Here is a 19,874-nt window from a genome sequence, read left to right on the forward strand (position 1 = left end):
TGTTGTCGAACGGCTTCAACGGCTATTCGATCACTTTTTCCTTTCCTTTATCCAATTGTGGCCCTCTAAGCTCTTGAGCTAATTCAAACAATTTCAACTTATTAAAGTCTCACTTGCTAGCCTTGGCCGAATACACATATCATTGACCCAACATCACATAACTAAGCACTTTAGTCAATTTTCTTTAATTTCGCACACATTCGCCTTAGCTCACATCAAGGTAGCCGATTACCTAATTCAAGAATAGGCATCATTATGCTTGCCTCTAACCGAATGCATGCTCAACAATTCCCCTATTGTGGCCGAATATGCATGTCCATGTTAGCCAATTTTATACTTCAAAACCGAAACATCATCACATATAAACATATATCAAAACACAAATTTTACCTATCATGCAACAAGCAAAATCGCACTTATGAGTATACCATGGCGAATACATCACACACCATCCCCTTTCAATTTTCGGTCATGGTTAAACATAGAACTCCATGTCTTACTCAAGAATGCTAAGAGAAAATTCAAGAGTAGTCAATTCATCATTACATGCATCATCAACAAGCTTCATATTTAGCATGCAATGGCTTTAACACAATATCAACCTTGGCCAAATACCATTTCCATGGCATAACAAGGATTTGAACCATGGCTAACATGAACATCAAGTTAGCAACTAAAACATGCATGAATCTCATGACACAACCTCATACATACCTTAATCTTGATGCAAGTATAGCCAAATCTCCTTCTAGATCTCTTCTAAACCAAAAATGGAGCAAAAATCCTCCCTTTTTCCCTTAGTTTTTTCAGCCAAAGAATTGAGAATGGATGAACAAATTTTTTTTCCTTTCTTTTTCCTCTACTCACGGCAACAAGGGGGCATCCATCCATTTTTTTTGTCAACCTTTTCTTTAATGCTAACACATTATTTAATTGCTCCCAACATGCCTCACTAACCCAACATGTTGGAAACATGTTTTCCTTTGCCCATCATATCCATCTTGGCCGCCACTATAGAATAATTTGGGCAATTTTGACATGCAAGTCCCCTTTGTGTCAACATGCACAAATAAGCCATTACAAATTAGCCTATCATTTTTTACCATGTTTCACCTTGATCCCTATTTAATAATTTCTCATACATTTGGTAAAATTAGAGAATGAAACTTCCACATATTCATGCACACACATAGTAAGCATAAAATATAACAATTAATTATTTTTATGCCTCGGTTTTGTGGTCCCGAAACCACATTCCGACTAGGGTCGTTTTAGGGCTGTCACATGTTTATTATCTCAGAGAACTCTCTATGGTTCCAAAATTGAGCTATAGTCTTACACCTCACAATTCTCGTGTTTACTATTCCGATGGACTATCATTTGTTTAGTGTCCCGAAGGACTATCTATGATGTCGTAGTGTCTTTCAGCTATGGTCTTACATGATATAACCCTGTGTTTACCGTCTCAGGGACTATCAAAGGATGCCATAGCGTCTTCTAGTTGAGGTCTTAATCTTATTTACCATTCTGACGTGCTTTCATATGATGTCGTAGTGTCTTTCAGCAATGGCCATACTCATCTTAGCGTATAGCACCTGATCAGACCCATGGCCTAGCCATGATCTTTCTTATATACTTTTCTCATTGTATTCCATCCATTCCTTCATTTCACTATTCCTAAGCTTAATGCTCAAACATTGCAATATCCCTTCTGTAAAACTAGAAGCTTCGCCCATCACGGGTGCACACGACAACACCTTGTGGAGTTATCTAAGAGAATCACCCATTTTCCCTTCCTAACTTCATCTAATCCTAGCGATGTTTCCCTTACATGTTCCACTATAATAGACATGCATTTTACATATTAAATATCATGGTATCATAGTTAATTCATGCACAATGAACTAGAATGGAGGAAACTCATACATCTCTATGCTCTTAAATATACCTAGCCTTTCTGGGGTTAGAGTGTAGAAACTCACCTGATACTCCTTTTTTCCTTGCTAGCTCAGCTTCTCCGAATAGAGCTTTCATTCTCCTGACAATAGCTTACTGGATTCTCTATTTTTTTGACTCAGACCCTTAATATCTTCTCGACACAGAGCTTCCTGTAATCATCCATTTTTCGTAGCAACAAAGAAGATTAATGAAGGGAAAAAAATGAAACAGAATTAAGATGAATCCTCTCTTGGAAGTCACCTCTCAACTATTTATAGCCTTTCTCACATGGTCTTCAACTGTGTAAAGGTCATACCCGGATATCCCAAATACCCAAACTCGACAAACAATCGAGGATCTAACTGAATGGGATTAGAAATTCATGGACACTAATAAGACACTTAGAAACTTAAGTCGTTGGTTGGGGAAGAGTTGAATCTCAAAACCAATTTTGTTGGATTAATATCGACTAGTTCCATAATAGAAAACACAATAATTAGGATTGTATGGTAACGACGATCTATGAAGATCATGCCAAGGGGGTATAAATAGGACGAGTTGGAAACAAAATTCTTCATAATTCTGTTAACCATCTTCCCCTCCTCTAAACCAAGTATCTTCTCCTTCAAGTAAACTGAAGAAGAAGAAGAAGAAGAAGAAGAAGAGGAGGTGGTGGTTGTGGAAGGTTTTGCATATCATTACCATCATGAGGTACCAAGTTTGGCAATAGAAGAATAAGGAACTCCAGCCAGGATGAAGGAAAACTCTAACAAAATGACAAGTTGAGCTACCAAGAATAAAGATTTAAGGTGAAATTCTAATCTCCAATCTGGTTAGTCTAATTCATATTGGGATAGTATGACATGTATGCATAGTAGCATGAGTAATTGTTGCTGCATGTTAAAATGTATGAAATGGTCATGGTATGATTTAAGGGTTTGTTGTATGCCATGTTATTATGTTGGATGACAATATGTTCATGTTTTGCATGATAATTGTGGGGAAGAAACCTTAAAAGGTTAGATGAAGATAGGAGGGAAATAGGGAGAGAACCCATTAGTTATTGCCTCAGGTGAAGCTCCGGTTAGGTGGTGTTAAGTAGGTAATGGGAGGAAGGTTAGGGAAAAAAATTATGGAATTATATTTACTGCGATGACAGTATCGACTGGTCCTTCAAGGTAACACCTTGACGACGGTATATGACGTAAGACCATAGATGAAAGAGGCTATAGAAGTCTAGTATATGGTACGTAGCGTAAGACCATGGATGAAAGATGTCATGGCAGTATGGTACACGGTAATAATAAGGGCGTAAGACCATCAATGAAAGACATCATGACAGCACGATATTTGGTATAAGATATATAATATAATACCATAGACAAAAGATGTTGTAGAAACCAAGTATGATGAGTAAGACCATGGATGAAAGATGTCATGGCAGCATGGTACACAGTAATGATAAGGGTGTAAGACTATCGATGAAAGATGTCATGGCAGCAAGGTATTTGGTGTTATATATACAGTGTAAGACCATAAATGAAAGATACAATGACAGCCAGGTATGATGAGTAAGACCATGGATGAAAGACCCTATGGCCTCCATTGAGATAAGTCTGCCAAAATAATAAACACGGGGTGGTCCACTTCTACCAATAAAATACGAGGAAATTAGGATCTAAGGCCTTAGCTCGACTAAGACAACCTAAGAAATTCATTGATTATAAGTGCGAATAGTCCATCAAGACATCAAACACGGAGAATATGCTGAGACTGATAATGGTGATATAGTGTTACAAAAGTCCGCAAAGATAGAATCTATGGAATGGTATTCTATGAATTAAGATCGGAAGAATAATGAACGACACAATAATTTAAAGGAATGCCTAGGTAAAGAGCGTCTGAATGGCATAAACCATAATGTTAATAAGGGAACTCACCAAAGGTAAGGTAAAGTGGGATTATGAGCTTGTAAATGAGTCCGTCAAGGAAAATTTGAGGAAGAGGTTCAACCTACTAGTACAAAATTACAAACAATAGAGAGTTCGCATATTCACCAAATCTCCCCAGCTAAATGACCTACAAAATAGGTTGAAGAGAGGGCTTGATCCCGCAGGAAGTACAAAGTATCAGTCGAATTATAGAAAGAACATAGTCGAGGCCATGCAGTAAGAATCTACCAAATGGGTCAAGGCACCCAACAGTTCACCATTGTAACACCCCTAACCCATATCCGACGCCGAAATAAGGTTACGGAGCATTACCAAACTTAAAACTCAAACAATCATACATTTCATAGTCATTTCTCATTTCAAACAAAAACCATTCAAATTCAATCATATAGTCTCTAAAACGAGCCCTCGAGGCCCTAAATAGACATTAAGAGTGGTTCGGGACTAAACTGAGTACTTAATAAATTTTTACAAAAACATGGAAATTTTTCAAAGTGCAGGGGACACACGCCCATGTGGCCAGGCCGTGTGTCTCACACGGACAAGAGACACGTTCGTGTCTTAGGCCATGTGGGCATTCGAAGTGGGATCACAAGATCGTCTCCCAACCTATGTCCGACCCCGTGTAACTCATTGATTTGAGTCACACAGCCAACCCATACACCCGTGTGCCATGCCGTGTACCCGTCGGAATGGCCTCACACGCCCCTATGCCAGGCCATGTGAAAATTAGAGGGTATACTGACTTGTGCCACACGGTCAAGCCACACGCCCATGTGCTAGGCCATGTGAAACTACTGACTTGATTTCTATAGAAGTATCAAGGGACATACGGCCGTGTCACCTGGCCGTGTTTCACACATGGCTGAGACACACGCCCGTGTGGACAAAAATAGGCTATTTTTCAAGCGATGTTTTCTCAACTAAGGTGGTACCAACCTAAGCTCATCAATGTACATACAACCATGGCATAAATAGGCATTCAAAACCAACCAATATCAAGTTTATAACATGTAATATCCACACATACAACATGATATCCATCAACACATTCATTAACCCCTTTAAAACATACTAATCACACTTCTAAGATATACCTAAATGGTCAAACTCATATGTGAGACATTGTGCCTAACTTATCATGCATGCCACATTTCAATTTCAACCATTTGGTTCCTTAAATACCAATTCACAAAACAAGGCATTCACATAGCAATTATACACCACATATCATAAGGCCATTTACAACAATTTACATATCAAAACATATACCATTTTAAAGGCAAATCAATTTGCTAAATACACAACAAACATATAGGCCACAATAGCCAAAATACCTATACATGCCATTTAACCAAAATATAAAATTCCAAGTACCAAAATAAGTGTTCGATAGTGTAAAGTAGTCTCTAAAAACTTCCAAACTGAGTGAGCTACCGAATTACTATAAAAAATAGAAAATAAAACGGAGTAAGAAATTAAGCTTAGTAATTTCATATAACTAATAAATTCAACTTACCAAATCAACCATGATTTAGGTAAACAAAAATTAAAGCATAGATTAACTCCAATTGGCCCAAAGCCTAACACATAATTCATAATCATGTTAGCCATGTATGAATACATCCATTATGAATTACTTCCCATATTTGTCATGAATACCTGCATAAATGGGTCAAGCACCCAACAGTTCACCATTGTAACACCCCTAACCCATATCCGACGCTAAAATAAGGTTACGGAGCATTACCAAACTTATAACTCAAACAATCATACATTTCATAGTCATTTCTTATTCCAAACAAAAACCATTCAAATTCAATCATATAGTCCCTAATACGAGCCCTCGAGGCCCTAAATAGACATTAAGAGTGGTTTGGGACTAAACCGAGTACTTAATAAATTTTTAGAAAAACATGGAAAATTTTCAAAGTGCAGGGGACATACGCCCATGTGGCCAGGCCGTGTGTCTCACACGGACAAGAGACACGCTCGTGTCTTAGGCCGTGTGGGCATTCAAAGTGGGATCACACGATCGTGTCACAACCCATGTCCAACCCTGTGTAACTCACTGATTTGAGTCACACAACCAACCCATACACCCGTATGCCATGCCGTGTTCCCTTCGAAATGGCCTCACACGCCCTTGTGCCAGGCCGTGTGAAAATTGGAGGGTATACTGACTTGTACCACACGGTCAAGCCACACGCCTATGTGCTAGGCCATGTGAAACTACTGACTTGATTTCTATAGAAGTATCGAGAGATACACAGCCGTGTCACCTGGCCTGTTTCACACATGGCTGAGACACACGCCCGTGTGGACAAAAATAGGCTATTTTTCAAGCGATGTTTTCTCACCCAAGGTGGTGCCAACCTAAGCTCATCAATGTACATACAACCATGGCATAAATAGGCATTCAAAACCAACCAATATCAAGTTTATAACATGTAATATCCACACATACAACATGATATCCATCAACATATTCATTGACCCCTTTAAAGCTATGTGAGACATTGTGCCTAACTTATCATGCTTGCCACATTTCTATTTCAACCATTTGGTACCTTAAATACCAATTCAAAAAACAAGGCATTCACATAGAAATTATACACCACATATCATAAGGCCATTTACACCAATTTACATATCGAAACATATACCATTTTCAAGCCAAATCAATTTGCTTAATACACAACAAACATATAAGCCACATTAGCCAAAATACCTATACATGCCATTTAACCAAAATATAAAATTCCAAGTACCGAAATAAGTGTTCGATAGTGTAAGGTAGTCTCTGACAACTTCCAAACTGAGCGAGCTTCTGAATCACTATAAAACACGAAAAATAAAATGGAGTAAGCAATTAAGCTTAGTAATTTCATATAACAAATAAATTCAACTTACCAAATCCACCATGATTTAGGTAAACAAAAATTAAAGCATAGATTAACTCCAATTGGCCCAAAGCCTAGTACATAATTCATAATCATGTTAGCCATGTATGAATACATCCATTATGAATTACTTCCCATATTTCACATTAATACCTGCACAAATGGGTCAAGTCACCCAACAGTTCACCATTGTAACACCCCTAACCCATATCCGACGCTAAAATAAGGTTATGGAGCATTACCGAACTTATAACTGAAACAATCATACATTTCATAGTTATTTCTCATTCCAAACAAAAACCATTCAAATTCAATCATATAGTCCCTGATACGAGCCCTCGAGGCCTTAAATAGACATTAAGAGTGGTTCGGGACTAAACCGAGTACTTAATAAATTTTTAGAAAAACATGGAAAATTCTCAAAGTGCAGGGGACACACGCCCATGTGGCTAGGCCGTGTGTCTCACACGGACAAGAGACACACTCGTGTCTTAGGCCGTGTGGGCATTCGAAGTGGGATCACACGATCGTGTCCCAACCCATGTTCGACCCCTTGTAACTCACTGATTTGAGTCACCCAACCAACCCATACACCCGTGTGCCATGCTGTGTATCATTTGAAATGGCCTCACACGCCCCTGTGCTAGGCCGTGTGAAAATTGGAGGGTATACTGACTTGTGCCACACGGTCAAGCCACACGCCTGTGTGCTAGGCCATGTGAAACTACTGACTTGATTTCTATAGAAGTATCAAGAGACACACGGCCGTGTTTCACACATATTTGAGACACACGCCCGTGTGGACAAAAATAGGTTATTTTTCAAGGGTTGTTTTCTCACCCAAGGTGGTACCAACCTAAGCTCAGCAATGTAAATACAACCATGGCATAAATAGGCATTCAAATCCAACCAATATCAAGTTTATAACATGTAATATCCACACATATAACATGATATCCATCAACACATTAATTGACCCCTTTAAAACATACTAATTACACTTCTAAGATATACCTAAATGGTCAAACTCATATGTGAGAAATTGTGCCTAACTTATCATGTATTTCACATTTCTATTTCAACCATTTGGTACCTTAAATACCAATTCACAAAACAAGGCATTCACATAGCAATTATACACCACATATCATAAGGCCATTTACAACAATTTACATATCAAAACATATACCATTTTCAAGGCAAATCAATTTGCTAAATACACAACAAACATATAGGCCATAATAGCCAAAATGCCTATACATGCCATTTAACCAAAATATAAAATTCCAAGTACCAAAATAAGTGTTCGATAGTGTAAGGTAGTCTCTGAAAACTTCCAAACTGAGCGAGCTTCCGAATCACTATAAAAAACAGAAAATAAAATGGAGTAAGAAATTAAGCTTAGTAATTTCATATAACTAATAAATTCAACTTACCAAATCAACCATGATTCAGGTAAACAAAAATTAAAGCATAGATTAACTCCAATTGGCCCAAAGCCTAACACATAATTCATAATCATGTTAGCCATGTATGAATACATCCATTATGAATTACTTCCCATATTTGTCATGAATACCTGTACAAATAGGTCAAGTCACCCAACAGTTCACCATTGTAACACCCCTAACCCATATCCGACGCTAAAATAAGGTTACGGAGCATTACCGAACTTATAACTCAAACAATCATACATTTCATAGTCATTTCTCATTCCAAACAAAAACCATTCAAATTCAATCATATAGTCCCTAATACGAGCCCTCGAGGCCTAAATAGACATTAAGAGTGGTTTGGGACTAAACCGAGTACTTAATAAATTTTTAGAAAAACATGGAAAATTTTCAAAGTGCAGGGGACACACGTCCATGTGGCCAGGCCGTGTGTCTCACACGGACAAGAGACACGCTCGTTGTAACATCTTGAAATAGGGCCTAAATAGAATAGTGGTTGTGAAACCACAAATCTAAGATAGAAAAGTTTATTTCGATTAATTTTTATGATTTACCGAGTGATTAGATGCATGTGTAAGAGTATTGATAAGAAATTTTATAGATTGCATGTTTAATTTACCTATTAGGGCTTATTTGCAGAAGTTGCTGTAACAGCCCAATTTAGGGCCTAAACGGAACAATGGTTTTAGAACCACGAATTCGAATTCAAAAAATTTATTCCCATTAATTTTTAAGGTTTATTTATTGATTAAAATATTGTGTAAAAAAATATCGTTAAGAAATTTTACTGATAAAGTGCTTAATTGGACTTTTAGGACTAAATTGCAAAAGTTGCAAAATATGTGTTCTAATTCATAAGTACTTGATTGAAATGGGGTTTTAAAGAGGAGGTCCTTAAATGGAATTAGACCATTATATTTTGTTTGGAAAAAAATGGGCACGAATAGGACAAAATTTTAAAGAAAGGCTTTAAGGGCATTTTAGTCATTTGGTAATTAAAAGAAATAAAAAGGGAAAATAAAGCCAAAATTGACTCATCTTTTTCATGGAGGCCGAAATTAGCATGGGGGAAGGTATGGCTAGGGTTTTCAAGCTTTCCAAACTCAATAGTAAGTCCGTTCTAGCCCCGTTATTCAAGTTCTTTATGTTTTTGGAATCCTGGTAACTTGATTAAGCTTATTCTAGCAATAATTTAAGCTAGGTTTCATATTTGGAAAAATACCCATAGGTGAAATGTGTTTATTTTGATGTTTTATGGTAGAATATGAAGACTGAAATTATGTTAAACAACTTTTGCTAAGCGGTTTTAAGCAAAAATGAGTAAGACGGCTTAATCAGTAAAAGTTGTTATTGTTCATAACTATGTGCTAGAGTGAGAATTTGATGTTTCCATAGAAGGGAAAAATGATCAGCATGTCATAAAACATAAGAATAAGGGATGAATTTTAATTCCTGAGCCTAGGGGAAAAAGTGTAAATATGCAAAAGTTTAAGGGCAAAATTGTAATTTTGAAAAAGTTTGAGTTAAGGACTGTTTTGAATAGTACATTAATTAAATAAGTAAAATATGATATTTTAGATCCTAGAAAACGAGATTTGAACCTAGAATGGGAGAAAAATCGAAAATCGAAAAAGTTGGTAAAATGACCGTTTTAGTATCGAGGTAAGTTCATATGTATAATAAGCAATAATTTATGCATGTTTCAATGTAAAATTGATATTTTTACTATGATTGCTGAGGTGTTGAAAGTAAGTATAATTATGATGATTTAAATGTTTAATATTAATTCGACATGGAAATGAGAAAGTATGTAACTTTGTATGTAAATAAAAATAATACATTATCTTTATTACGTTTTTATATTTCAGCATATTTTATGTATTGTAGCTGATTTTTGAATTATAATTGACTATTAGAAGAATGGAATAAAGTATTAGAAAGTGAGATACTTCCCGTTTGAACCTTCGAAATCGAAAGATACAGATGGTATGTAGCTAGGTCACATGTGTAATACGGGATGTATACCATGTGTACAAGAGAGCTACGAGACATTATGAGGTAGCTAGGTCGCATAGGTGATACTATGTGTACACCATGTAGACAAGAGAGCTACGGGATATATATAGCTAGGTTGCATGGGTGATACTATGTGTACACCATGTAGACAAGAGAGCTATGAGATAAATGTAGCTAGGTTGCATGTGTGGTTCCAGGTGAAGGACACCATGTAAACAAGAGAGCTACGAGATAAAGTGGCTAGGTCACATGGGTGGTACTAAGTGTTCATCATGTGTACAAGAGAGCCAAAATTATGTGTACAATTGAGCTAGGTCACATGAGTGGTGCTAAGTGAAGGCCACTATGTGTACAAGAGAGCTTCGAATTTTAAAGGTGGGCTGTGTGCGATACCATCGCGTATCTATTATTATTCCGAAGTGTTCAACTGGGAAATTTATTAATGAAATTGTGTATGACTTTATGATGATAAGTGTAAGTATATACGTGTGTAACTGATGAGCAATATGCTCGATATGTGATTGGAAATTGGAAAGATTGTTATGGGTAAGTGATAAATACAATTGAAGTGTGAAAGATCAAAATTGACAATAAAACTGTTCCAGATAGTTGCAGTGACGAGAGTCTAAAAATTTACCAAAAATAGTAGAAATTGAATCAGAGATTGAATGAGATATAAAATTAAAGCTTAATGACTCATTTTCATATAACAGAAACAGAGCAAGCAAAGGAATTCTATATTCTGAGATATTTAAGTTTCTATGATACTGGTTCAGAATGACTATGTGTTCTCCTGTTCTGACTTTTAAAAATAATTAAAAATTTTAAAAAAATAGTTATGGGATATAATTTATATTTTTGAAATCCTTAATGAGTCTAGTTTTAAATAAAATAAATGATAAAATCATATGAGTTCTGTACAAAGAGAAAATTTATTTGTAGTGAAGAGTGGTCAGGGCAGTTGAGCAGTAAAATAGGGGTAACTTCAATGAATAAACTGTACTAATTGGCTAGGCCAAAAATTCTAAAAATTTTATGATAAGAATATACGCGAATCTAGTTTCAATAAAAATTTACGGTTTGTAATTTGGAGTTATGTATCTCCAGAAATAAATAATTTAGTTTCTGGTACTCTGCTAGACAGCTTATTTTGAACCTGTTTGTAATTGTAATAGTGAAAGTATGTGTGTTTGTGATGGTAATATTCCGGGAACATATTGTGACTTTGTTTAATGTATGGTAATGTATTGTTTATTAATATTTATATATTTACTTACTAAGCTATAATGCTTACTCCCTTCCTTTCCTTTTTCCTATAGTGTCGTAGATGTTAGCTCGAGTTGGAGGTCGCCGGAGGTTAAATCACACTATCAAACTATTGATCGATATATAAAGGTTTTAAAGCATCATATGGGCCTTGTAAGTTTTTTTTAAGGGACAGCTTGAATATGTTTGAAAATTTTAAAATTTGATGAAATTTTATGTCTCAGTTTTAAATGATTACAAGTACTCAAGTCCGGTAATACCTCGTACCCTGTTCCGACATTGGATACGGGTAAGGGGTGTTACACTCATGTCTTAGGCCAAGTGGGCATTCGAAGTGGGATCACACAATCGTGTCCCAACCCATGTCTGACCCCGTGTAACTCTCTGATTTGAGTCACACAACCAACCCATACACCCGTGTGCCATGCCGTGTACCTTTCAAAATGGCCTCACACGCCCTTGTGCCAGGCCGTGTGAAAATTGGAGGGTATACTGACTTGTGCCACACGCCCGTGTGCTAGGCCATGTGAAACTAATGACTTGATTTCTATAGAAGTATCAAGGGACATACGGCCGTGTCACCTGGCCGTGTTTCACACATGGCTGAGACACACGCCCGTGTGGACAAAAATAGGCTATTTTTCAAGCGATGTTTTCTCAACTAAGGTGGTACCAACCTAAGCTCATCAATGTACATACAACCATGGCATAAATAGGCATTCAAAACCAACCAATATCAAGTTTATAACATGTAATATCCACACATACAACATGATATCCATCAACACATTCATTAACCCCTTTAAAACATACTAATCACACTTCCAAGATATACCTAAATGGTCAAACTCATATGTGAGACATTGTGCCTAACTTATCATGCATGCCACATTTCTATTTCAACCATTTGGTACCTTAAATACCAATTCAAAAAACAAGGCATTCACATAGCAATTATACACCACATATTATAAGGTCATTTACACCAATTTACATATCAAAACATATACCATTTTCAAGGCAAATCAATTTGCTAAATACACAACAAACATATAGGCCACATTAGCCAAAATACCTATACATGCCATTTAACCAAAATATAAAATTCCAAGTACCAAAATAAGTGTTCGATAGTGTAAGGTAGTCTCTGAAAACTTCCAAACTAAGCGAGCTTCCGAATCACTATAAAACATGGAAAATAAAACGGAGTAAGCAATTAAGCTTAGTAAGTTCATATAACTAATAAATTCAACTTACCAAATCAACCATGATTTAGTTAAACAAAAATTAAAGCATAGATTAACTCCAATTGGCCCAAAGCCTAACACATAATTCATAATCATGTTAGCCATGTATGAATACATCCATTATAAATTACTTCCCATATTTCACATAAATGCCTGCACTAGTTTGTATCGAACTCGTATAATTTCATATCATCATTGTGCTAGTTGAACCATTTGGAATACTATCGAATACTCGGGTATCTTGCACACTAAGTGCCAATACGTGGCCAAAACCACCTCTATCTCATATCTTATATAGATGCTCACTCTCAAGCCATCACTAGATCTACTCACACAAGCTGTCTGTCAAGACGTAGCTACATAGTGCTGCTCACACAAGCTGTAAATTATCCGCAACACATGCCAGAAGCTCAGCCACTGGTAGGACGCACGAGGCCAGCACCCAAAACACGGTAACCCCTAATAACATGTCATTTGTATCCTATCTATTCCTAAGGTTAAACCTAGATATTTACGTCGTCAATACTTCATCGAACATTTCCATGGAGTCGTATCATCACAATTAAAATATCAAAGAATTTTAAACATATGTAATTTAATGCTTATTAACATACGAACTTACCTCGAATTAGTTCGGAGAAAATTGATCGATTAGTTTATTACTTTGTCCTTTCCCCGATTTAATTCTGAAAGTGGCTTTTCTTGATCTATATAATCAAATTTAACTAATTTAATTCACATTCTACTCAACTCAATCCAAAATTCATGTTATGTCAAAATTACTATTTTGCCCTTATACTTTTGACCTTTACAATTTAGTCCCTAGGCTCGTAAAATGAAATTCATGCAACTTCATTCACATCTAAGCCTAGCTGAATTTACTACTTGCTCATGGTATCCCATACACATCACAAATTCACACATTTAACACACAATTTACACATTTCTCAATTTAACCCCTAATTGATAATTTCATTAAAACTCACTTAACAAAAGTTGTTTAATTAATAATAAGGATTCATTTTCTTCCATTAAACTTCAAGAATAACTAAAATTGTATCATGGAAAAACCCTATACTTTCAATCATTTTTCAAATTGGCCCCCTAGTTGGCTAGGTTAAGCAACAGTAATTCCAAAAACATAAAAATCATCAAAAACGGGCTCATAAATCACTTACATACAAGGGTTTATGTTGCTGAAATTTTAAGCTCTCCAATGGCTCTAAGTTGGAGAAATTTTTGGTGGAAATTTGCGTGGGGAAGATGACCATTTGTTTTGTTTTATTTAATTTACTTTTAATTACCTAATTACCATTTTACCCTTACCTAACTTAAAAGTTTACTCAAATATCAACCATGCACATACACTAACTTAATTAATGGTATAATTACTATATAATGACTTCCACTTTAAGGGTTCTATAGCTATTTAACACCTTTAGCTAATAGAACATAACTTTTGCACTTTACGCGATTTAGTCCTTTTTCACAAATTAAGCATACAAACAGTAAAATTTCTTAATGAAAGTTTAATACCATAATTCTAATATGCTGTAGACCACAAAATAATATTAAAATAAATTTTAAAACCTCAAATTTGTGGTCTCAAAACCAAAATTTCAATTTCACTAAAAACGGGTCGTTATAACCATCATAGCACGAAGATTGTTTGGCACTATCCACATATGGAGTTTGCGGTGCCCTCAATGAATTACAGGGAGTTTTAAATTATGCATTTCATTTATTGTTCCCTGAACTAGAGAATCTGTATGTTATTATTGAGTAGAATCTCACTAAGTTCATTTGAACTTATGTTGAAGCGTATGATTGTAGGATCAATGGTTGACTCAATGATCATAATACGGAACCAAGCTATCCATAGTTGAGCCTTGTGAATGGTGTTAGTTGTTTCATGTATATAAAGGACTAACCTTGAAGGATACACCTTAAGGATTTACCCAATATAACCATAGTCCATCCATATGTCATATTAAGATAAGATAATTATTTGAGTCTCTTAAATAGAAAAATGACATCATAAGCCTAATAAATGTATGGATAAATGATTGTTCAATGTTAAATTTGAGAATTTATTGTTACTTATGGAAATTTTGTATTAGCTATTAGTGTCACAGTTTAGAGATATGTATATAATCTAACTTGGGTTACAAATAACCAGTTAAGAGCTTATTAAGAGCTTTGGGAATTGTGGCACTTGGTATCTAGATCCAGTAGACGGGTCGAGTATAGGGTTTTTCAGTAAAGACCGCCAATTTATGGTATTTTTTCAATTTAACCCCTCAATGTTCCTAATTTTTAGGTTTAAATAAAATCGGGTGTAACACTTTTGCAGAAGGGTTCATCTATTTTTGATACTGCTCATATGGCTGGTATGTTCTCTTCCTCTACATCGTCTAGCTGGATCTTTGACACAGGAGCCACCAACCATATGAAATTTGATTTTTAGTACTTAAATTCTTCTGTTGCTCTTGCTCCTAAAAGCTCATGTGTTTAATTGCCTAATGGGAAATCAGCCTCTGTTACTCACATTGGCCATAATATCCTTTCCCCCACTTATAAGTTAACTAATATTTTATACATATATGATTTTATTTATAATTTGCTCTCCATTTCTCAGCTTACTAAAGACCTCAATTGTTTTGTATATTTCTACCCCTCTTTTTTCCCTTTACAGGACCTTTGCAGTGGACGGATGCTGGGGACTGGTAAAGAACATGTTGGTTTCTACTACTTTCACCCACACTAACTCTCTTCCAGTCCTGTTCCTCCTCTCAAGTCTGCTAATATTTCTTTATCCATTGTTTTTTATTTTATGGCTTTGCATAATGATCCGCATGTATTGCATACTTATCTTGGTCACACCTCTGTTTCCACATTAAAGAAAATAGGTCAACTAAAATATATTTTGCGTGATCTTAATGAATTATCTTATTGTTTCGTTTGTCCAATGGCTAAACAAACTAAATTGTTGTTTCCTCATAGTCACACTCAAAACTACTAATGCCTTTGCTTTAATTCATATTAACCTATAGGACCCTTATAGAATTTCAACTCATAGGGGTCACCGTTTTTTCTTCACTATAGTTATTGATTTTACTCAAATGACTTAGGTATACCTCTTACGCACCAAAAGTGATGCTTCTATCACTCTTAAAAATTTTGTTACCTTTTTAAAAACATAATTTTAAGCAGATATCAAGGTTATTCGAAGTGACAATCGTTCTCAATTTTTTAACTCTACATGCACACCTTTTTTCATCTGACTTGGTATTGTCCATCAAAGCTTCTATGTTGATATTCTACAACAAAATGGAGTTGTTGAATACAAACATCCCCATCTAAATTTTGGGGAGAGTATGTGTTAATAGCTTGCTACATTATTAATCGATTACCTTCTTCTGTTTTGTCTTGGAAATCTCCTTTTGAAAAACTCCACAAAACCCCTCCATCTTTCGATCATCTTAGAGTATTTGGTTGCTTATGTTATGCCACCCTACCTCATTATGATAAGTTTTCCCCTAAAGCCATTCCTTCTATTTTTCTTGGTTACTCTTTGGTTCAAAAGGGCTATATTCTTTTCGATCTTCTTTCTAAGAAAAATTTTTCAATCAAAATGTCACCTTTCATGAGACTATTTTCTCTTTCAGACTTTCATTTCTAGCTGCTCCAATGTTTCCCACCACTATTTTTAGTCCCATGGAAAACCCCCATACCTTCTCTTATTATCTCTTCAAATCTTTCTTCTTCCTCTTTTACTTTGGATCCTTCATCATTTCCATTTTGACATCCATCTCCCCCTCTTAGAAGATCCATGAGAACCACTACACGACCATCTTGGCTCAAAGACTTAATATGTTCTCATCCATCCTTTTCATCCTCTTCACTTGCAATAAAAGGTTCGTATTCTCTTTCTTTTTTGTTATAATCATTTACCTTTACATACACAACACTTCAGTGCCACTATATCACACCTTGTTGAACTAAAATTTTATTCTGAGACTGTTAAACATAAGTGTTGGATAGAGGCTATGCAACATGAAATACAAGCTTTGGAATCCACTAGCACTTAGGAAGTGGTCCCTTTACCTCCTGAAAAAACTCTCGTTGGTTGTAAATGGGTGTACAAGGTCAAATATCATTCTAATGGCATAGTTGAAAGGTTCAAAGCTTGTCCTGTCGCCAATGGCTACAATCAAAAGGAAATTATTGACTTTCAAGACAGGTTTTCTCTAGTATCAGAATAGGTCACTATTTGAACTATTATTGCTCTTGCAACCCTATTTAATTGGCCACTTTATTAGCTAGATGTCTTTAATTCTATTTTACAAGGTAATTTGTGAGAAGAAGTGTTCATGACTCTTCTAGAGGGATTTTGCAACCAAGGGGAGCATAAGGTCTACAAGTTGCTTAAATCTCTCTATGGCCTGAAATAGACTTCAAGACAGTGAATTTAAAGTTGACTGAAACTTTGGTTTTACATGGATACATTAAGAGTAAATATGACTACTCCATATTCAAAAAAAGTGTGGGATCCAAACAAGTCATCATGTTAATATATGTTGATGATCTACTGATTATAAGAAATACAAGTGAATTTATCAGTGAATGAAAAGGTATATTGCAAAGAATTTCAAGATGAAGGACCTTGGAAGTTTAAAATATTTTCTTGGGATCAAAGTATCAAGATCGGATGAAGGTATTGTGCTAAATCAAAGGAAATATGCTCTCGAATTAATTGAAGATATCGGTTTAAAAGGAGCAAAATCAGTAGTCACTCCACTAGAACAGAACCAAAAGTTTACAACAACAAAATTTGGTGAAACATTACAGTCTAAAAATGATGATGAAGTTCTAGCAGATGCAACAATTTATCAAAGGCTAATTGAGAGATTGCTATACTTGACAAACACTAGGCCAGACATTGCTTATGTATGCAACATTTAAGTCAGTTCATGCCAAAGCCTAAGAAGTCTCATTATGAAGCTACATTGAGGATAGTGAGATATATTAAAAGCAATCCAGGACAAGGAATTCTATTTGCTTCTGATGGAATTCTAATGTTAATTGCATACTATGATCCAGACTGGGCATCTTGTCTTATGCCTAGAAAATCAGTAACGGGGTGCTGTATAAAACTTGGAAGCTCCTTAATCTCCTGAAAATCAAATAAACAAAGAACTATCTCACGAACTTCAACAAAAACCGAATATAGGAGTATGGCATCTACTATTGCAGAGTTGAAATGGTTACAAGGCTTACTTGGAGAATTGGGGATCAAAGAAAGTAAGCCAGACGTGATTTATTGTGATAGTCAAGCTGCAATTCAAATTGCAGCAAACCTTGTTTACCATGAAAGAACCAAACACATTGAAATTGACTGCCACTTTGTGAGAGAAAGTATCTAGAAAGGTTTAGTGAAAACTGAACACATTCCAACAAAAGAACAACTTGCAGACATTCTCACCAAAGGACTGGGAGCGCAACGACATCAACACTTAATATCCAAGTTGGGAGTGATAAACATACATTACCCTCCAACTTGAGGGGGAGTGTAGAAGTTGGTAAATAAGTTGTTATAAAAACTCCTAGTATTTAAGGATTAGTTCTTTGTAATTAACTATTAATATACGTACTAAGCATGCTCGTTAGTTACTGCCTACCTACTATATAACATGAAAGTTGTAGCAACAAAAAAATCAACATATGAAGCATGTTATTTTCTCTTCTCTTTTTAATCAATTGTTTTTCCTTTCTAATCGATTGTTTCGCTATCTATTGATATCTCAACAGTAATCAACAAATAATTGAAAAAATAGTCACTTTTCAATATATATAATATATATTTCTCAATTTTTTCCATTTAGATAGTATAAATTCGATTTATTTACGACCATGTAGAGAGTACATCTATTCTTAAGAAAAGCCAATAATGATCATATGAACAATTTTGTAAATGGATGTATCTTTGATGTAACGAATCAACATTGTTGCAATGCATTAAGACTACTAATACAATTATAGATATAAAAAAGAAAAACTTACCCGAAAACATAATTTTTTATATATAAACACTGTCTACGGGAAAATCTATTCATATTGTCCGAAATATAATGATATACTTTATTTGAGGGATGAGATAGGGATTGCATGGAGAAAAATGACACTATTCACTAAATCAAATCATGAAAACCTTATTACATTTTATGTATATACATATATGAATTTGGGTGGCACAGGAATATCTTCGGATTTTTATTTTTAGTGAAAAAAATCGTTACTACATCCTACCTTTTTTTCTTTTTTTTTTTCTTTTGGAATTTTTGAAACGACTAGTTTGCATGAAGTCTTAGCCAAATGAGACACGCCCTATCATAGAACCCTTATCTTATTACCCTAATAGTCTTCTTCATTTTATTCCAAAAAACTAGAATAACAGCCATCCGATTAGAAATTGACATATACCCCGACCTAAATTAGAATAATTTAAATAAATTTACATATAATTAAAATAAAATTTAAAAATAATCTACACATAATTTACGTAGAATGAAGCTTGAACATGAATACTTTAAAATCTCACTACCTCAATTTACTGACACAATCAAAATTTCTTTAAGGTCTTTTTCTTAAATATTGGCATAAATTTTCTTTACAAGTGATCTAAGATCAGAGTATGCTGTATACATTTCCATTCATGTTGGATATATAAATAGGAATTGCTCTTATATATTCTCTGACCTCTTTCGCCACATAAATGGCAAGCAATTTTAGTATATATAGTTGTTATTTTATCTTGTATGTTTTTCAGTTACGTAAATAGTTAAAACTGTTTATGAGTTTGATGATTTATTAAGTTTAATTTGATTTAATTTAATATTAAAATTTTCATGTTAAATTATTTTAATTTTATTTAAATTCAATTTAAATAATAAAAATTAATTAATAATGAAATTTTATAGATATAAATATTAAAATTTTTAAAGTTTTGTTAATATATAAAATAAAAGGGATGGTTGTGTTGAGTATTAAGCAAATGTAGTTTAGAAATCGAGTTGTGGTTTGATCTCTAACCCTGGG

Source organism: Gossypium arboreum, chromosome 8 (assembly GCF_025698485.1).
Source record: "Gossypium arboreum isolate Shixiya-1 chromosome 8, ASM2569848v2, whole genome shotgun sequence".
Classification (NCBI taxonomy): Eukaryota; Viridiplantae; Streptophyta; class Magnoliopsida; order Malvales; family Malvaceae; genus Gossypium; species Gossypium arboreum.